Source organism: Harpia harpyja, chromosome 11 (assembly GCF_026419915.1).
Source record: "Harpia harpyja isolate bHarHar1 chromosome 11, bHarHar1 primary haplotype, whole genome shotgun sequence".
Classification (NCBI taxonomy): domain Eukaryota; kingdom Metazoa; phylum Chordata; class Aves; order Accipitriformes; family Accipitridae; genus Harpia; species Harpia harpyja.
This window is the reverse complement of record NC_068950.1, coordinates 33,471,790-33,493,147: the sequence shown is the minus strand read 5'-3', so window position 1 is coordinate 33,493,147 and position 21,358 is coordinate 33,471,790. Positions and strand designations below refer to the sequence as shown.

The 21,358-nt window shown below is 43.6% G+C and overlaps 1 protein-coding gene across 15 annotated transcripts in view; it reads right to left on the bottom strand.

Annotated features, from left to right (window-relative positions):
• PTPRF (protein tyrosine phosphatase receptor type F) overlaps positions 1-21,358 on the bottom strand; it is a 394,257-nt gene that overhangs the window by 285,216 nt on the left and 87,683 nt on the right. For 14 of the 15 annotated variants that reach the window (XM_052800806.1, XM_052800805.1, XM_052800810.1 and 11 more), the window contains exon 2: positions 13,127-13,207. The exons of the other annotated variant lie outside the window; for it this stretch is intronic. The gene's annotated coding sequence lies outside the window, so the exon portion shown is untranslated. The remainder of the gene's footprint in view (positions 1-13,126; positions 13,208-21,358) is intronic. 15 annotated transcript variants of the gene reach the window in all.

Here is a 21,358-nt window from a genome sequence, read left to right as displayed (position 1 = left end):
AACGAAAAAAATGTACATGAAGTACAGTTTTACAATTAACGTCTGCTTTATCTCTTTTTTTGTAAGATGACATTTAAGCTATATGCATGTATCAGAGCCCTTTATCTCACAATGCCATTTTCCCCTGGAGCGTTCATGTCTCACTTCAATAAAATATCAGCACACAAGGGCCTGAAACTGGCTTTACCTGCAGCAGAGACAACTCCCAGACTATCAATTTGTAAAAGCATTGGAAAAGCAGCAAGAACAATATTGACAGATGGGCTCTCCCACATTTCCCCTGCAAAAGCCTCTGCTCTGGTACCACGTTCCCCACAAATTAGTCTTTGGGGAGCTGATAGATAATGATTCATTTCAGTCTTTCAGACCTCAAAAAAGGGGGCATGGGGTATTTCAGGTTTTGGAGTGGGGGATTTTTGCCCCCCCCCCCCGTAAACTAAACTTTGACTCATACTTTCAGGAAAAGATAAATTTAACCATCAGTGCAATTCCCTTCTTTCTCTAGAACTTCATTAACATTTGGGGTTTTTACTTAATGTGTTAGATGTCCAGAGCCGTTTCCAGAACTCTGAAGCTCCAACCCATGGGCGATGCTTATTCACAACCAGCTCTTGGGGTCTTTGGCCACTGAAGCTTTGGCAAGTCTGGGGACCACAGCATCACCAAGCCTACGCTTTTTGTTTTAAATTGCTTTCATCCCATTTGCCCTCCCTCTTTATATCTGAAGTAACAAACGATAACTTTGGGTCTTCCTGCAAAGAGGCCCTGCTGTAGTGGTACAAAATAAAGGACAAAAGTGAAACAATAAAATACGAACTCGGCTCAACAGGACATTGGCCATCCTACTTCCACTTCCCAGGAGGAAGCCAAGGATGTACTTGGGGAACAGAGCCATCCATTCCCACCTTATCTATGGACTGTAGTTTTAACCTTCAGCCTGCATTTAAATTGAGGGCTTGTAGGAAACAGCAATGGACACTCCCGACCTCAGGACATCAGTGTCCTCAGCAGCAGAAGGTGCATCAGGTCTGTTGTCATTACCAGGTATGTTTAATTACTGCTATTACCAGCAGCCAGGGAAGGGCTCCAAGGCACCTACTCTTCAAAGAGAAAAGGCAGCACGAGGCAGCACAGAGCATTTCAGCAACTGTAAATACTCCACCATCTGCAGAGTCATTGGAATTAAACAACAATTTTGAAAATGCTCATTTATTCCTCCCTGACCACACCACGCACACAGGCACCTATGCTGACCGTATCGCCATGGTATCCTCAGCATCTCCATACCTGTGGTCTGATCGACGGGCCGCACAAACAAAATACAAAGAAATCTAGGCAGAGGGGCACGCTCATGGGTGGAGCACACAGCACATCTATACATAAAAACAAACAATACTTGAACCAACTGTTATTTTTATCCGTATGTAAACAGTAGCACACAGAGAAAGTAAATCTCCTGCCCTGCTCTTGCTGTAAGACTACGGGAAGAGAATTATTTAGCATCGCAAAGGAAAATAAATTTCTTAAGAGCCCAGCTTCAAATCTGAGCCCACACAGAAGGTGGGCTGAAGCAAACCAGAGTGGAAGATACCCAGCTGTGCAAAGGGCTCCCGTGGATATGACGATTTCTGATCAGTTAGGCCATTGTATAATGGACACAGCTGCCAATGTCTGCTCTGATGCCAAAAAGCAGCAGAGGATTTGGAATCAATTGGCATCAGATCTCTAGGGGTGCTAGAGACTGCATTGAAAATGTATATGGCTTTCCAAAAAATGTATATGGCTTTTGGAAAAAGTGTGAAGTATGGTACTAGGACCAACAAATTCAGCAGGAAAAAGTTACGCCAGTTCAGCATTTTGGAAAAATCCCACTTGAGTTTCTGTCCTGGTGGTGGCCCTAGCCCAGCCCCTGTGGGAAGCAGGCAGCTCTGCCAGGAGCCACTGTGCCGGGCCAGGAGGTGCGGGAAGACCCTGCCCTCTGCCATGCCTGGAGGCAGCAGGAGTCAGCAGCCGGCACGGGCTGGGGAAGAAGGTACCATGGCCAAGGCAGCTCCAGGGACATCCAGAGGGGTGAGAGCTCCTGGACCATCCAGGGGAGCCACGCTCCTGCCACCAAAAATAAGCACATGTGTTGGAAAACTGAGATTCAGAGACTCTCTCCTGTTTCTGAACAGGTATCACGGGTTTCTCTCTTCACTGGACTCATGACTTACTCTGATCTGATTCAGCTTTTCAAAGGACAATGAAAACTCCTGACTTCCAAACAAAAAAGTTTAACAGATCTTCTGTGCTTCAAAGTAGGTGGTTAAGCTACAAAGAGTTATTCATTCTCCACAGTCACTGGCCATTGCTATTCCTGTAACAGCATGATACCCATCTAACACATACAGACACCAATGTACATTAATTTAATCCACAGGTCCCTCTGCCCCTGGATAAAGGACCAACTTTAACCCTACGCTCCTGCCGAAGTGACAAGAAAAGCTCCGGAGGAGCAATGGAAAGAACTTGTTTCTCCACCTGAAAGCACCCATAATTAGGAAGTGATGGATGTCGCTAGTAAAAGTGAGTGATGTTTTTCAGGAGCTCTCTCATCTGTAACCGCACTGTTTTCAGATAAAATAACCCTTTCTGTCAGGCAGTGTCAGGAATGTCTACAGCCAATCAGTCACTCTGCTATCCAGCAAAAAATATGACATTCTTGTCATAACATCTGTAGCGTACGTTGTATCAGCCCTTCTTTTTTTGTGTACCTCATCAGTTAGGGTCTCCAACTCCAGCAACACCAATAATTCGTGCTCCTGAGATGAACAGATAAATTGAAACTTCCAAAAAAGTCAACCCCATTGCATGTGAAACAGAACTTTATTTGAACAAAATACCTTTTACAACAGTGTAAAATGGTATTTGCCATCTGGCGTCAAAAACTATCAAGTAAAAATTGGGAGAAAGCCCCCACTCGCCACTCCAGCATGGTGGCTGGCAAAGCAGAACCACCACAAGAAACAGCTTGGAAGAAAGTCAACAAGATAAGTGGGATGATTTCAAACTTGGACACCATAAAATTTCACACTGTAGCAACTTCATTTACAAGACTTTAACAAACATTAAATGAGTAGAACAAATATCTAACACAATTAACCGAGATTACACAGATGGCTAAAGTCTCCATGCCACTGTGCAAGTAACAGGAGAGACTGTCCCAACAGGGAGGATGGGGCAGCTCCATAACTACGTGACCCTACAGACTGTCACAGCTATCATGGGAAATAACCCCTCAATCACCGCTCCTCTGAACAAGGTGGCCTTGTCAGCTTAATGGTACCAGTTCAAAACCAAAACAAAAAGCCCCATCAGCATGATTAAGGAAATGGGGACAGATGAGCAAGACAGCCCATTAGTCTTTGGGAACGCTTTATGTGGTCACCTGTCAAGCAGCCTGGCTATGTTTTTAAGTGATTAAATCAGACCTCGACAGAAACCTTAGTGTCGATTTCTCAATATTCTAAGCCAGAAAAACAATTGCATTGAATTGTTGCTAAGGTTCATGCAACAGACCACCTCTCCGAATGGCAACACACTCTCCTTCTAGAAGTCACCTTACAAAACTTGATGGAGCTTAAGAGAGAGTTAACATTTCATTACCTAAGGAGCCATTCTTGATCTTTAAACACAGCCAATGTATATTAATATTTAACCACTGCATGTTAGAGATTGCATATCACTATTACAAGCTCATAGCTATTACTTTTGGAAAACATTAAGAAGAAATAGACACTGAAGTCACTGATCACATGTTTTCCATTTATTGTGATGGGAAATAATCAGCTTCTCTGATTAGGTACATGTTTATTATATTACAAGGCAACAATCTCCTTCAAGCACCCAATCCAATCCATGTGCTTGATGCAAAGGTTTCTTAAAGGCTATTAATTTAAACACCTGTATCCTAGAAAATGCACTGGTGCTTCTAACAAAAGAAAATGCTGAAGCGTTGAAGAAATTTGAACATCTGATTACAATGTTTCCTCTTGAAGCCTGATTGAGAAAACAAACATTTTTATGTTATTAAGAGACACTACTCAAAGGGAAGCAATCTCCGTAATACCTGGCCCTTCTGAACTGTTGATTAACACTACCTAGAGGAGCACTGCCGCTGACCTGAGACACCTATCAGTCAAAAATTTCATCCTCTAAAGAAAAGGAGGATAGTTTATTGAACCTCAGAATAAAGCAGGTGGGAAGGAACCTCTGCAAGTCCCTAGTCCAAAGCCCTGCTCAAAGCAGGGCTAACTCTGAAGTCAGACCATGATGTCCAGAGTCCTGCCCAGTAGATTTTCGAGCACCTCCAAAGATGGAAGTGCCACAAGCTCTTTGGACCCTTGTGCCAGTGATCTTCCACTCTCAAGCTGAACTTTTGGAACTTCCCTTGCTGCATCCTGTGAACTCTGCCTCTTTTCCCTTCCCTGTGGTCCCCCCAGAAGAGTCGGACACTGCCATCACCCCAGCCACCTGCTTGGGGTGGGTGACCGTGGTCAGATCCTCCCACGCCCAGGCATGGGAAGCACTGCTCCCTTGGCCCCCGCTCGCACATCTGCTCCAGTCCCCGGCCAGCCACGCAGTCCTCTGCCTGATTCACTCCAGGTTTTGGCACCTTTCTTGACTTGTCAATGCCTTTCTCATACTTGTGATCGCCGGTGGGATCCGAGTTACAGCTTTGCCATAAACTGGGAGGACCTCTTGTCCATCCCTTGGTCGAGACAGCAACCGATCACTCTGTCTCCTCACCCACAGGCTGATCGGACCCAGCTTCAACAACCTCCACTTCTCATCTGTCCTCCAGACCCCAGCCACATCTGGGTTTAATAGGACAGAAAGGAAGAAAATAATAATGATAACAACAACAATAATAAAATGAAAATAATAATAAAAGGATTGGAATATACAAAACAATTGATACACTGTGCAATTGCTCACCACTCACCGACCAATGCCCAGTTAGTTTCCAAGCAGCGATCTGCCCCCCCCCCCCCCCCCCCCCCGCCAACTCCCCCCAGTTTATATACTGGGCATGACATCACATGGTATGGAATATCCCTTTGGCCACTTTGGGTCAGCTGCCCCGGCTGTGTCCCCTCCCAACTTCTTGTACCCCTCCAGCCTTCTTGCTGGCTGGGCATGAGAAGCTGAAAAATCCTTGACTTAGCATAAACATTACTTAGCAACAAGGGAAAACATCAGTGTGTTATCAACATGCTTCTCATACTGAATCCAAGACATAACACTATACTGGCTACTAGGAAGACAATTAACTCTATCCCAGCCAAAACCAGGACAAAGTGTTAGCTTGTGCATAGGTGGTGATCCAGCAGCATGTCCCAAAGCGCTCTTCCATGGCTGTGCAGCCTAGCCACGTCCTCACCATTTTGTATTTCCTCATTGCAGTTCATTAAGTTATACGCTGCAGATTTCCAAACATTTTTTCAATCTACTGTAGCCATTTAATTCTGAACTATGCCTCACACTGCTTGAGCCCCTCTCAGTTTGGGCTTACTTGCAGATTTAGCAAGTATTCCCTTGTCCACACCAGTAAAGAGAACAGCAAATAAAGCTCAGCCCAAGACAAACAGGGGTGTATTCACACAATTCCTCATGCCACCCCCTTTTTCCCCCCTGATTTTCACAGCAAGTTATAGCTAACTACTCTTCAAACATGGTTTTTAAACAGTTATTTGTTTACCGTACAATTAAATACATATATTTCCCTATTCCACAGAAATGCCACAAGAGGTTATGTCAAAAGTTACTGAAGGTCGAGGTAACATCACAGGTACTGCTCCCGCCAGTCCTCATCATCTTATCCTCCAGATTCCTAGAAACTGATTAAAAATTTTGTTCCAATTCTCTAAGCATTGCAGTTAGACTAACTAGTCTCTAATTCCCTGGATCTCCCTTTCTCAAAGGCAGGTACTGCATTTGCCCTTTTCAGTCCTCAAGGACCTCTCTTGCTCTTCACAATTTCTAAAAAGTAATTGTAAATGGTTCAAAGGTTGCTTGGCTAGTTGCTGATGTACCCTAGGGCAAATTTCATCAGGCTCTGACTATTTGAATACACCTCTCTTATCTGTTTTTTCTGATCTATCCTTTTCCTACTCTGCACTTTACTCCTATCACCTTGTTTAAATTAATTTTAATTAACGTGAAGACACACTCAAGCAATACAATAACTACATGAAATCCGTTTAGTATTTTATCTTTCAGCTATAATGTTAGCAAAAAAAACCCCCAGGCTATTCATCCACCATGACTCTGGCTTTTTGGAGATGCAGAAGAACATTTTTTAAAAAACAAAACAAAACAAAACAAAGAAAAAACCCCCCCACACACAACAACAAAAAAACAAACAGCCAAGTCAGATTAAAGACTGTATATGGCTTAGACCAACCCTCAGCTGAGATATCTGAAGGGGATGATTAAGAAATGTCAATAAACTCCTTGTCTGCAAAGAAAGATTTAAAGAGAAATTTAACTGCACTTCAGAAGGGACTCTTTCAGTGACTAAACCAGCCTGTTTTGGTTTGATACATTAAAAAAAGCCAACACCCCCCCAGCAGATAAAACATTTGATAATCAAATCCATGATTTCCTGTACATTGCCTCAGTTATCTGGCACTGATCATTGCCAGGGGTAGGGTACCGAATTAGACTGACCGCTGGTCCAAACCAGCACAGCAAGTCCCACTCCTCTGTGAACACAGACAGGTATCTTGAAGCACATTACGATTTTAATGCACCCACCTGTTCTAGCTATAATTTACCTTTCATCAACTGGAAATTACCATCCTCACAGCTGAGACATGGCAACTTATTACAGGAGCATATATGCAAAGCAAAACAGTCTTAGATCATCCTCTGTGATTTCTATTTTGTTTTTCAGCAAAATGAACTAGACACAGTTGTGTGCTGTTACCACATCTCATCTGAAGCACCGTAACTTCTTAAACTGCTCCATTTCCATCCTCAAAGACACATCAGCTTCTGCTCTGTGATCCCCTAGGCAGAAGATGCAACGTTAATGGAGATTCTGGCTGTCATTCTCAAAAGCGGTTAGCAATTTGAATGCCTCAATTTCTAGTGTACCCAACCTGAAATACTTTAAAAGGTCCAATTTTCAGGAAATGATGAACACTCAAAAACTGCTGGGTGGTGGTTCCCTCCCTCCCCCCCCCCAGTGTCTAAATCCAGAATCCATTTTACCTGATGTTTCTACCTACAAAATCCTTTTGCAAGACTAAAACCCTAGTACTAGTCAAAAAGAAGGGGAAAAAATTGTTTTCTTTTGCTAGCTGTGATGAAAATGCAACAAATCCATACATTCTTCCAGTTACACAAAATACAGCAGTCTACTCTTGAATATGGATCTGCAAATATTTTCTTCCAGATTGATAGCAGTGAAAACCTTCTCTTACAATATACTATAATCAGCTTTCAGTGAAACCTGCTTTACTGGACATAACAACAAAGCTTGATTTCCAACACTGTTGGGCCAAAAAAACCCACCCAGTATTTCCAATCCGCATATGCTCGTAGTTGTTCTTACTACAAATGCAACCATCAGTAATCCCTGTCTTGCTGCCTGCCTCCCCTGAAAAATGCATTATAATTAGCAGAATCCTTGGAAATCATCCCTGAGTTAATGATGAATAGAAAGAAGGTATGAACAGAGAGAAAAGCCAGACCAGTGAAATACTGATAGTCTCTGCTGCTGTTCTGTATTCTATTAGTGGAAAAATTCAGACTCTATTTTAGTCAGAGGAGTTTGGTATCACGCAATTGTTCAATCACAGCTTGGCAAACCTCATTATTGCAGGCCTCTTCAGAAATCCCGAATTTTGCCCGAGAGTACAACAGGATGCGTATCCGCTTGGTGTGGCACTCCGCCCCCAGGAACGGCACAGCTGGTGCTTGTGCCTGGCACAGCCCTGGGAGCTGGAACAAGCACCAGGAACCCCAGCACAGTCACAACTGCACAGTTTTTAATCCGCCACCCCGTTGGGCTCTACTTCAAACCCAAAATCTAACCAATACTGGCTGGTTTCAGCCAAGCCTATGCTGATAGTAGATACAATGAAACCAAGTTAATTAGAGGTAAATGTATCCTCAAAGAAGATCTCAGTACCAAAACTCCTTATGCACATTAACTTATGTAGCATGTATTTTTAACAAGTTCAGCACTTGTCTCGGGTTTAGAAAACACACACACGGGGTGGCAGCTATTCAAACCCACTGCACCAGAGCGCAAGCAAGTGCTGACTCCGTGGGATGACAGAAGTTACGTTGCCAGTTATGGTGATTCTGCTTTTATTGCATAACCCTCAGATAGCTAAATTAATTAAATAGGTGTCATGGTTTAACCCCAGCCAGCAGCTAAGCACCACGCAGCCGCCTGCTCACTTCCCCCCCAGCCAGTGGGATGGGGGAGAGAATCGGGGGGGGGGAAGTAAAACTCATGGGTTGAGATAAGAACGGTTTAACAGAACAGAAAAGAAGAAACTAATAATGATAATAGCAATAATAAATGAAAATAATAATTAATAACTAATAATAATTAAAAATAATAATAGGATCGGAATATACAAAACGAATGATGCACAATGCAATTGCTCACCACTCGCTGACCGATCCCAGTTAGTTCCCAAGCAGTGATCTGCCCCCTCCCCCCCCCCCCCCCCCCCCCGCCAACTCCCCCCAGTTTATATACTGGGAATGATGTCGCATGGTATGGAATACCCCTTTGGCCAGTTTGGGTCAGCTGCCCCGGCTGTGTCCCCTCCCAACTTCTTGTGCCCCTCCAGCCTTCTTGCTGGCTAGACATAAGAAGCTGAAAAATCCTTGACTTAGCATAAACATTACTTAGCAACAAGGGAAAACATCAGTGTGTTATCAACATGCTTCTCATACTGAATCCAAGACATAACACTATACCAGCCACTAGAAAGAAAATTAACTCTATACCAGCCAAAACCAGGACAATAGGTAAAGTGACAAAAAAAAAGCCACCTACCAATATAATGATTACATAATAGAAAAGGAAATGAAAAAGACCAGAGGGCTAAAGCTCATGTTCAATTTTGCAAATAAGGTTAAATCTTGTAACATCTCCAGCTTCTGCTGATGCTCTTTTTCATAAACACACTTTTAAAAACATATATCCCTGGAGACAGCTAAAGCATATACCTTCAAAGCAGGAGGGAATTTTACCAGTCCGGATTTGGAGCTTTAAACCCCACCCTTCCCTCTCCACACGCATTCTTCAACACACACCATGTGAAACCAGGTAAATGGCCAGCAGTCATGCCCTTTGGGCTCCAATATAGTAAAGCACTGCACTCACTTGTAAGATAAAAAGACCTGTAAAGACTCCTAAGTCCAAAAAAAAAAAACAACAAAACCCACATATATAGCTATACATAAAGAATGCTGAGCTACACCAATGAATTCAGCCAATGACCTTTCGAGGCTTGTCATTTAAATACAGGCAGAAAATACAGTTCACCATATTACAGGTAACTCACTGTTTTGCATTAAGTATTAATATGTTCTGGCCAATGTGGCATTAACACACAATCAAATCACTTTGAATCACATAAGTTTTGTGCCAACATTTTGTAGAAATACATAACCTACGTTACAGAAAACACCCCTTAAATTAGAACATGGTATCGCAACACATTTTCCAAAATGCAAATAAGTTAAAAAATAAAAATATTTAAAGAATTATAAGAGGACAGTGTGGCCTGATGACAACTGTTCTATACTTTAAAGTCAGAATGAAGAAAACTAATTTGCAGAAGTCTCGGTTTTAACTGTGACTCCAGTGTCCAGCTTTCAGTGGTAACACTGCATGCATAAAAATCCCCCAAACCATAATCACACAGATATATAATACTTCCCTAGCAATAGCCAGGTCAAATGGAAAATCCTGAGTTTGGGTTTTTTAATCTTTTCAAGCAGTCTTCACTTTAATTTATTAACTTCAGGACTATAACATTCAAATGGAAACTTTAGGTATTTTTTTATATCCCTGAAAGAGCAACCATACAGCAATTTTAGTTTAAATGAATGTCAGAAGACTCCTTCAGGATGCACTGCAGTCTCCAAACTCCTGAAAACTTAATCTGTATTCTGCTAATCTAGGTTACAGTTTATCTTCAGGGGTTCTCCTGTAACATCATTCCTTGATGCTTTAGATTCAGCCTGACATGATTGAAAAGGCTTCCTTTTCTTTCTTCTCCCATTCATCTGAACAGCAAAAGTATGCTTTTCTTCCAGGTTCCCCTGACCCTTGCCCACAAATCAGATGGACATTATTAAGGAAATTATTTTAAAAGAAAACCCTACAGATAAACTATGACCTAGATCAGGAAGATTCTGCCCAATTTAAGTTAAAAAAAACCCTGATTTACTTTAAAAGATGTTACTGCATGCCACTCAAACTGTACTTTCAGCCACATTTTGTATGGACTGAGTCTGTCATCTTTTATTTCCTAAAACCTGAGTTTACATTAAGAACGATAGAACTTCTCAGGGTCAGCTGAAAGCATACATAACTGCACATACCAGAAAAGAAGCAGTATAAAACCGAGAAGCCCTCAAGGACCACTGTTTTGCTGAGAAGCAGCATGACCAGCTGCCAGCTCAGCTCCCGCGTCACTTTTGTTGTCACTACTCTTGGTTCAGTTTTGTCACCACATAGCGTCTTCCAAGGGGAGCAGCCATCCCCAGCCTAGGACTGCTCTAAGATGCTTCTGAACGCAATATAAAACTACATGCAGATGATTAGTTAAATGTCATCCTAAAGATGACAGCCTTTCTGCTCACATTCCCGCATGCATCCAAAGACATTCTTCCTTGCCCTGCTGCTTCTGTGAAACACGAGGTTTCTGAAACCAGCCCTCCCATTTGTGCTGTCTTTGCATAATCTCTCAGGTGGCACATCCCAAAACCTGAGCACCATCTCCTACTGCACCTGCTGTTGCCCGACCCAATGCCATCCACGCCTGGCAGGATCTATTCCAAAAGGCTTTGAGCTCAAAAGGTCCCTAGCAGGCTTTTCTTCACTCCTGTCATGGTTTAACCCCAGCCAGCAACTAAGCACCACGTAGCCGCCCACTCACTCACTTCCTCCCCCCCCCCCCCCCGTGGGATGGGGGAGAAAATCAGGGAAAAGAAGTAAAACTCACGGGTTGAGATAAGAACGGTTTAATAAAACAGAAAAGAAGAAACTAATGATGATAATGATAACACTAATAAAATGACAACAGTAATAATAAAAGGATTGGAATATACAAATGATGCACAATGCAATTGCTCACCAGTTGCCGACCGATGCCCAGTTAAGTCCCCAAGCAGCGATCCCCCCGCCCCCACTCCCCCCAGTTTATATACTAGACATGACGTCACATGGTATGGAATACCCTTTTGGCCAGTTTGGGTCAGCTGCCCTGGCTGTGTCCCATCCCAACTTCTTGTGCCCCTCCAGCTTTCTCGCTGGCTGGGCATGAGAAGCTGAAAAATCCTTGACTTTAGACTAAACATTACTTAGCAACAACTGAAAATATCGGTGTGTTATCAACATTTTCCTCATACTGAACTCAAAACATAGCACTGTACCAGCTACTAGGAAGACAATTAACTATCCCAGCTGAAACCAGGACAACTCCCCAGGACCACACCAGCAGTACTTTCAAACACACATATGCAAAGACATACCTACTGCAAGCGCTTCGATCTCCACTTAAGCAACAAGACCAGTTCCTGGTTTTAGAGAAATCTTGTTTGTTTCAAGCATCAGCATCTTAGCTAATGAGTTTTCGCTTCCCTTCTACACTCCACAAATACTGGGCTGAGTAATGCATAGCCTAATTGACTGTTAAGGTCACTGGCCAGCTCTTTAATCTTATTTAGTACACTTTGAGACAGTTCGTGAGTCATTAGGGCTTCATTCTTGGGGACACAAAGACACGTAATATACATTACTAAAGAGCATAAATGTAATCCAACGTGTGTATTTTACAGATTGCAAAATTAGAAAGATGGCATTAAATATTTCTTTGCAATGTTATCATTTTAATAATGTTGCTTATTTTAATATACAATAAAAATACTTAATTGTCAGAGCCTGCTGGTGTCTTTGTAATTTATAATGTTGCCATAGCTCTAAGAAAATTCCTTAAGTAGTAAAAGTCACACTTTAAATACCAACTTGAAGGGAAAGAAGGGCTCAAGGGAGACCTATCTTAAAAATTCCTTACTTGAAGGGGAAAAAAAAGACATTTTTCAAGCTGTTATTCATGATACTGGCTTTTATGATGTAAATTGCAATTCAGTGCGCGCACATGTATCGGGAACTTTGCGATACTTCTGAAAGGGCTCAGCACCACTAATCAGGCACTGAAATCCAATTTCTGGGAGAATCTGGGAGCTCAAAGCTGATCATTTTAGCTAGCTTGGAAAGACCTTTGAAAAATAAAGTTAAACAGTAATTACACATAAGTGTGCTTGAGAAACTTTACACCTGTCTTGACATGAATCAGATCTTTGCATGGATGATGAAATTCTTGGCATTGCTTTAGGTGATTGGGATGGCATTAGCTTAGGCAGGGTAAGAATTCAACAGCCACAAGCCTAGACAGGTAGGATAAAGGAATTACTGACTCAAAAAAGCATGACAGCTTATCTGTTGAAAGTCTAAACATGTTAATCATTTAACATAAACAGATCTGCTGATATTTTTAGAAAGGCATTTCAACTCATAAGTAACAATGTTAAAAAAAGGACAGGAGTAACCCTAATCATATTTTCCACAGGTCCTCCCAGGCCCTTGCAGACTGTTTCTACTAAAACTCAGACCAGGGAAAAGAAAAGAAAGAAAAAAAAAAAAAGGAAAGAAACAAAGAAAGGAAAAACCCAAAGACAGGTAGCTGGGTTTGGGATTAGGACAATAAAGAAGTTGCTGGCAATCTGCATTTGACCGCTGGCTATGCTACAGACTCCTCCTGCAACCTTTATCCCCCCCATGCCTCAGTTCCCAGTCTGTAAAACGAAGGTGATAATACTTCCCTACCTCACAGGAACGTTCTCAGAATAAATCCATAAATGCCTGGGAGACACTGAGACACCACTGTGACAGAGGCCATAAAAATACCTAGGGAAAAAAAAAACCAAACATAAAAATAAGTGTCATAAGTGACCATAACAGCAGAGACATTCACAGATTAAATGTAAAGCAAAAGTTAAAACTTCATTTAACTACACAAATTCTCCATCTTGGGGAAAAAGCAGTTTGGTTCAGCACATATTCCCATCCAGACACTTTCAAAACCATGACAGCAAGGGACAGCTTCTCCTTTCCCACCTGGACACGACATGGTCGTGATAATCCACCACCACATACAGATGCAGATGGGAAAGGTGTTTCCTTTACAGATCACTAGCTCAGGCCCTCCATTACAAGTATCACGTCCAAGAACCCCAATCGCAGCAACGGACCCCAATGTACTGACAATGCTCTTCCTCGGTCTCCATATCTGATACCTACTGCAGAAATGAGTTCCTCCAATAGTTAAAAAACATCTAATTTTCAGTGTAACATTTATTCCTGAACAGCTTTTATCCATTTGTTTTCATGCCAACGTTGATCCAGCAGCTTAAACAGCTTTTCCTTATCCCTGAAGTTTATTTCCCTGACGGTAAAAATGAATTACACCACCTCCCTGTCAAGGTTCATTTTACTGCCCAAACCAAGCAAGTTCCTGGAGTTTGCTCTCAGATGACTCCCCATTCTTGAGAATACCTACCTCCTCTGTTACCCCACTTCACCAGCTTCTGCCCAGTGCCATCCTTGCGGCTCACCGTCACCTTGTGACTGCACAAAGTAAAGATGTGTTTCTCCAGCATTTCCAGCTCGTAACCCCCTCCATCCTACCCCGCTCAGAGCAGAAGTTTCTTCCTCCTAATGCCTCCTAAGGTCACGACCCTGCATGCTATCACAATGGAGATACATCCCACTTCCATTGCTCCCGGTCTCCAGCTCTTTCTGAAAGATATCTTGACCCTCCACAGCCCTGACCATGCCTCCTGCCTGTCCTACCCGCAGTGCTTCGAGCCCTCAGGGCATTGCTCCATGGTGCCAGGGACATTACAGGGAATATGCATGGTCTCCCCAAAAACACACCTCCTACCTTCAGAGTCAACTCGGCTCAGCAACCAACGGCTTGAGCTCAATTACACCGTTAAGCGTTCTTTAACGTGAGCCAAATGACTACAGTCCTCAGAAGGATAAGTGATTCAAAATTATGCAAATGCATAGAATGTGTTATTTAGTCTTTATCATTTACAGAGTACTCATTTCGTAAACAGTTTCAGTGCTCTTTCAGAGAGTGTGACAGTGCCCTGAAATCCGGGTCTCTGACAGTTGCTGCATCATGCACCGACCGCATCCTTGGTGGGAGAGGGAAGGAACACCGCTGATTCAGTCCAGCTCCAAGCTGGGACACAGGGCTGAGAGCCTGCCTGCCCGCTGCCCCACACACTTACAGATACCTCCACCTATTCTCACACATGCAGGCCTTGGAGACCCCCTCTCATCCCCTCACAACCTGAGGTGACTAGGACAACAAAAATCCCCTCGGTTTTTTTTGTATCTGGGGAGAGAGGGCAGTTCCTTTCCTCCTGGCACAGGGAGTCGAACCAGCTCAGGAGCCGGCTGGACAAGCACCAGAGCTGGTAGGAGGGAAGAGCAAGCTGACCCCTTCTGCTGGCAGTCTGCCACCAGATCAGACTGGGACATATTGGAAACCAGGGCACCAGAATACACTCACCTTTCCAAGGACTCAGATCCATTTAAAACTGTGCTCTAAAAACCTTCACAAACAAAGATATTATGCAATTTTATGTTATGCAGCATTGACTTCAACGACTCTGTAGCAGTGCTTACTCTACTATATTTACTTCTGGCACACACTGGCAGCGCTTGCTGCAGTCATTCAGAGCATGTTCCTGTTTTAAATCCAGGTCTTATCCTGCCAATATCTATGCACAATGCTCCTCAGTATGTTTTTCCTAACTTTGACCATATTGTCCCTCTTTCTTCTGTCCCTGCAAGCTCCCTTGTTTGCAACATGTTGTAAGTTTTTTCCCCTCTCATACGGGGTCCCAATTTTCTATCCCAGCACCTCTCCCACCTTCAGCTGTCCCACACTGTCAGTCTCCATCCCTCAGGTCACAATTTTAGAGAAGCAAACTAGCACCTCCTGCCAGGCTCCCTGGGATGTGAGGAAAGCCCTCTTTCAGGCATGCACACATACACCTTGATGCCCGTGACCAAGACTAACATACTAAATGAATAGGAGATAGATTATACAGACCTGTTTTCTCCCTTCCCCCACAACTAACATGATGACCATTTCGGTACTGGCTTTTTTCGCTCTCTTCATCAGCTAGTCTTTGTTGCAAGAAAGGCAATCCCATCTGAGTGGAATCCATCCAGCAGTAAGCGGTTTGTTAAATCCCAGGACACGTTGTATACAGAAAAGGATGCTCAAGTTACTTAAATGGCAACCCTTTATTAAATGCATAAAAATGCTTGAAATTTCTGTAAGCCAACAATTTAAATAATATCCTCCCTTAAACATACCAGTCTCTGCTGCTAATTGTTATATCACTTTTTATGCATTTCTTTTGAATTTATACTTTAGAAACCCTATAGAATTTCCTGTAGTTCTAACACATATAGTTGCACTCATCCATGGTACACACAAATGTCTTTCACTAAAAACTCCTTTTTCCCAAAAGTGTAAGTAGATTTTGCATTTGCATAGTAGGGGCAGTTCAAGTCAACTATTCTCAGCTACACCACAGTGGCAGTATTGCTAGAAAAGGAAGGGGAAACAGGCCACCAGAAAAAAAAAAAAAAAAAAAATCTCTTCTACACTGGAAATATTAAGACAGAGAGCAAAGACTTTTAAGATGAGGTTAGAAAATATTCTCAATCATACCAAGCACTGCTTAACATGTAATTTAAGACCCCTGGAAACCCCTGCCACAACAGGACCTGTGCACGTTGAAGTGATCACTTACACTCTGAATTTCTTTGCATCCATTTGTCTGACGTGTATATTTAAAATTTTACACTGATTCAGTTTTGGATGTCAGAGCCAACTTTATAAAACAGATGTTCTGCTTATACAGGGAGAGGGCATATAAACATTAGGCATTTTGCTGTTGAGGATTAAACATTAACAAAAAAATTTAATCATCAATGACGAAAGTGGTAATGGCAGCTCTCTGGAGATAACCTCCTCCGTGAACCACGCCGCAGCCTCCCTCATGCTAATTTAGGTTGTTAGAAGCCTAAAGTGACTAAAGAGAGACCATACCAATAGGATTTTAGCACACTAAATTACACACAGCTCCCCCCCTCCCCCAAGTTAAACTCAAGGCCAGCGGGAGCAGCGGAGAGGCTGCCGAGAGCTTCCCCGCCGCGCACGGCGAGCGCAATGCTGCAGCACCCTGGAACAAGAGCTCAGCACCTACAGGTGCACCTGGACACCTCTGCAACCAAAAGCACGAGCACTACCACCACAGTTTTTGCCAGTTTCTGTGTGTCAAGCCCAGAAGAGTATTTTCTGAAACTCTTCAAGGCTGCTTTTTCAATCTATGTGACAGTATTTACGGAACAGACAATACCAGTAGCCATGAGCACTTCACGCGGCATTGACAACAGCAAGGAATTCCTTGTTTCTTGGTAAGCTCCCATGCTGGATGACACAGCAAGAGGCACTGCGAGAGGCCAAGAAAAGCCGCAACTTATCACAAGAAAATGGCAAATTGTGAGAAACCTGTATCGCAAGGTTAGCTGCCTAGGCACAACTTTAATAGAGCTCCATAAATACCTCAGTCTAACACTGACAGAGGTTAAAAACCTATTATCTTTCCCAAATGACAGTGTGAACATATGTTCAATCGAACACCCCGCCCTACCAAGCTCCAAAGTAGATTCTGCTCTTTCAGTTCCACAAGTACAAACCACGGGGAGCATTTTAAATGAAAGCATTATGAAGATTACATTAGGCAAGTTTGATCTACTGTAAAACACTCGCACACAACATTAAGAGGGAGAACAACCTTTAACACCTGCTTTCTCTTCAAACATAGCATTATCTCTGTGCATGGCTTGGCTCTTAATGGGATGAAATCTCAAGCTAAATTGCATGGCTTACTCCACCAGCAAAGAATACTTTAAATGTTTTGGACCTAGTGGCCCACTAATACCGAACTGGTGAGAATGTTCTTCTAAAAGTGTATACTCCGCTGAGCTGCTCGGCTGGTTGCCACCCCCCAGCACAGCTCCGCACAGCGGAGAAGTTTTCACCCCAGTGTGAAATGTTGTGACACAAGAGGAGATGCGGCAGCTGGAAAAGCACTGCACAATCCAAGCAGTGTTGAAAGTCATCATCATAAATATTCACAAGCAGACTGATTTGTTTTCTTACCAATAGCATATTGTTATTCACAAATATTAATTGGTTTCTAAATACCACCTGTTACTCAGCCCTCCCCTCTGCTACATGCCACAAGCTCCCCGGCTGTGGAGGCTTGCAGCCCCTCCACACTGCTCAGAGATTTAATGATGTTTCAACTTCCACAGCTCACTCAGCTACTGGGAGGAGAGGCAGGGAATAATTACTTACTTATGTCTGTCTCTACCGACCTCTCTGGAGGATGAAACGAGCAGCTTTAATGGCCTCTGAAGGGAGCCTGGTCCAGCCCATCTCAGATGGGAAGGATGATGACTGCACTAGTAGGTCTTTAGAGTGGAGAATGGTTTTAAAGATCCAAACTTCAAAGATCTCAATGAGGGGAGAGTTAAAGCTCAAACACTCTCCCCACTGCAGGGAGGAAAGCTTCTAATGCAATCACTCACATTTCCAGCGATCGCTCACGCTTTAGACAGAGCTGAGGCACCAGGAATTGCCTGTCACATCCTACAGTATAAATAAATCTCAGCCTTCCAGGAGGAAAGCTGTTACAAACCTAAGCAACTTCCTTTGGATTTCTTTAGATCGCTTCCTCAAAGGATCTCTCTGAAGGTAAGAGGTACGGGTGCAGGCGGACAGCCAACACAGGATTCCTCCTCCCTACTAGCAACAGTGAACATGTTCCCTCCTCCTCCTAATTATATGCATCACCCATAACATGATAAAGTTGGGCACAGCATCGATGAAATTGGGCAGAGCACTGATAAAATGCACAAGTTGGTAGCACACTTAAGGTTGAAGAAGTGACACAGATGAACGACCAAGTACTGTCTTGGTCTCTCAATGAACCCTGGATGTACGATCCCTCAGACCTCTGAAACACACTCATCCTGCTCGCTGTCAAGCCGAGACAACTAGGGAGGATGAGCTTATCTTGGTGAATTCAAATAAAAACAAAAAAAGGAATGGAATTAATTCCTTGAGCCCGGGCTCACACCTATCCCCATTGGAAGAGATGAATCGGAAGCATCCTCCTCACAGATGCCAGCCAAAAGGCTCAAGCTCCAAAACCCAGCATTTGGCATTTCCATTGTCTCAGGAAGCGGTACTGCCTTTTCAGTGCAGATGCAGCATGAAGGTTGTTATCCCACAGCTGACAGACTTGATACCAAGGCACAGACATCAGCTTGTACGCTTCCCGGGGAGGAGACACAATCTACTCAATATACCTTTCTACATGATCAGATTTTTCTTACCAGGTACGCACCATGATTTCACTGGTACTATCAAATCTGAATACTTCTTAACAGGTTTTTTAAAATCTTATGCATGATGCCGTCAGCTCTACAGAACAGCTACAGAGTAGAACAAGTAATAAAGAACAGATTTAAGGTGAAAAATCAGAACAGTTTTTGCTGGAAAACATAACTACAGGACAATTTAACCTTGTCCTTGCTAAATATGGAATGGGGGAGTTGCAGCTGGGGCTTGCTATCATAAAAGTCCTAATAGAAAAAAAAAAAAAAATCTCTGCAATAGTCCCTGCAGACAGCAATAACCCAGGATTATCAGGATTTTCTGAGAGTTTGGTTAGCCTCGTGTTCAAGTTCCTAAGATTATAAAACTCACAAGAGGGAGGGCAAGAAGCATGCAAGACCGTCTAAAGTCATTTTCCCAGTGACTGACAAACATGGTTCTCAATTTCTTAGGGACTTGAATGGCTGAAGCTGAAGTTAAGCTTCACCAGAGCTATATTTAGTTCTGCACAAATACAAATTAGGAAACACTTTCTTCCCAGTTACTAATGCAGTGTGACAGGAAACAATTATTTGCTCAGTGTCTAATGTTACCTTTGGTGAATATCTGGCTTGCAGAAATTGTATATTGTATAATAAAGAACCAAGCTGATATTCTGCAAATCAGTGAGAAAACTCATTTAAGAAGATGAAGACATATTTGATTTGCACACGTCTGAGCTACACTGGTCTTAGCTATGCAGATATAGTTAGTGTTGAGGCCTCTTTTGCTTTGATACTAAACTACAAAGTGAGTTTGTTTTCCAAATTGTACATTAATTTATTCAGGAGCTCTGTGGATATCTAAAGAATATCATGGCTTCTCCAAAGTGTAAAACGGAGCTGGGCAGAAAGACAGAACAATTAAAAAAAAAAAAAAATCCATCTTTTATGATTTCAAGTGCCAGTTTATCTCTATACAAAATGCAATTCTGGGTCACAAGGGAGCTCTCAGCTCAGCAATCGCTTCAGACTTCCATGTCTACAAAACACAAAAGACAACAAAATGCATGATTCAAATGAAGGCCTAGCTAGACCGTGGAGAACCAAGCCATGATTGTATAGAGGAATCCCACGTGCTTCAGAAGTGCTCAAAAGGGCTGCACTTGAAAAATCCTAGGCATGTGGCCGAGAAGAAACCCTGCTCCTGCCTACTGCAGCAAGAACGTCAACTAACAGGCTTGGAGTTTCCAAGCCATCTAACACAGCATCCTTACACAATAACAAGTTAGAAAACATGCAACACCGCAGCAGAAACAACATGTCCTTTTGTGGTGGGCTGACCCTGGCTGGACGCCAGGTGCCCACCAAAGCCGTTCTATCACTCCCCCTCCTCAGCTGGACAGGGGAGAGAAAATATAACAAAGGGCTTGTGGGTCGAGATAAGGACAGGGAGACACCACTCACCAATTACCATCATGGGCAAAACAGACTCAGCTTGGGGAAAATTAACTCAATTTATTACAAATCAACCAGAGTAGGGTAATGAGAAATAGAACCAAATCTCAGAACACCTTCCCTCCACCCCTCCCTTCTTCCCAGGCACAACTTCACTCCTGGATTCTCTACCAACCCCCCAGTGGCACAGGGGGACGGGGAATGGGGTTTACGGTCAGTTCATCACATGTTATTTTCTGCCGCTTCATCCTCCTCAGGGGGAGGACTCATCACACTCTTCCCCTGTTCCAGCGTGGGGTCCCTCCCACGGGAGACAGTCCTCCACGAACTTCTCCAACGTGGGTGCTTCCCACAGGCTGCAGTTCTTCACAAACTGCTCCAGCATGGGTCCTTTCCACGGTGTGCAGTCCTTCAGGAGCACGCTGCTCCAGCGTGGGTCCCCTACGGGGTCACAAGTCCTGCCAGAAAACCTGCTCCATGGGCTCCTCTCTCCACAGATCCACAGGTCCTGCCAGGAGCCTGCTCCAGCACAGGCTTCCCATGGGGTCACAGCCTCCTTCGGGCATCCCCCTGCTATAGCATGGGGTCCTCCACAGGCTGCAGGTGGATATCTGCTCCACTGTGGACCTCCATGGGCTGCAGGGAGACAGCCTGCCTCACCACGGTCTTCCCCACGGGCTGCAGGGGAATCTCTGCTCCGGCACCTGGAGCATCTCCTCCCCCTCCTTCTTCACTGACCTTGGGGTCTGCAGGGTTGTTTCTCTTGCATGTTCTCACTCTCTCCAGCTGCTGTTTCTGTCTCTGTCCCGCAACTTTTTTTTCCTTCTTAAAAATGTTATCACAGAGGTGTTACCACTATCGCTGATTGGCTTGGCCTTGGCCAGTGGCGGGTCCATATTAGAGCCGGCTGGTATTGGCTCTGTCAGACACAGGGGAAGCTTCCAGCAGCTTCTCACAGAAGCCACCCCTGTAACCCCCCCGCTACCAAAACCTTGCCACACAAACCCAATACACCTTTCTTTTGGCACCGCTGGGCAAATATTTGCCAGGCCATTTACTATACTGAGTCATATGAGTATTTCTAGAGTCATATGAGTATTTCTAGAGCTGGAGGAGTTGGCCTTT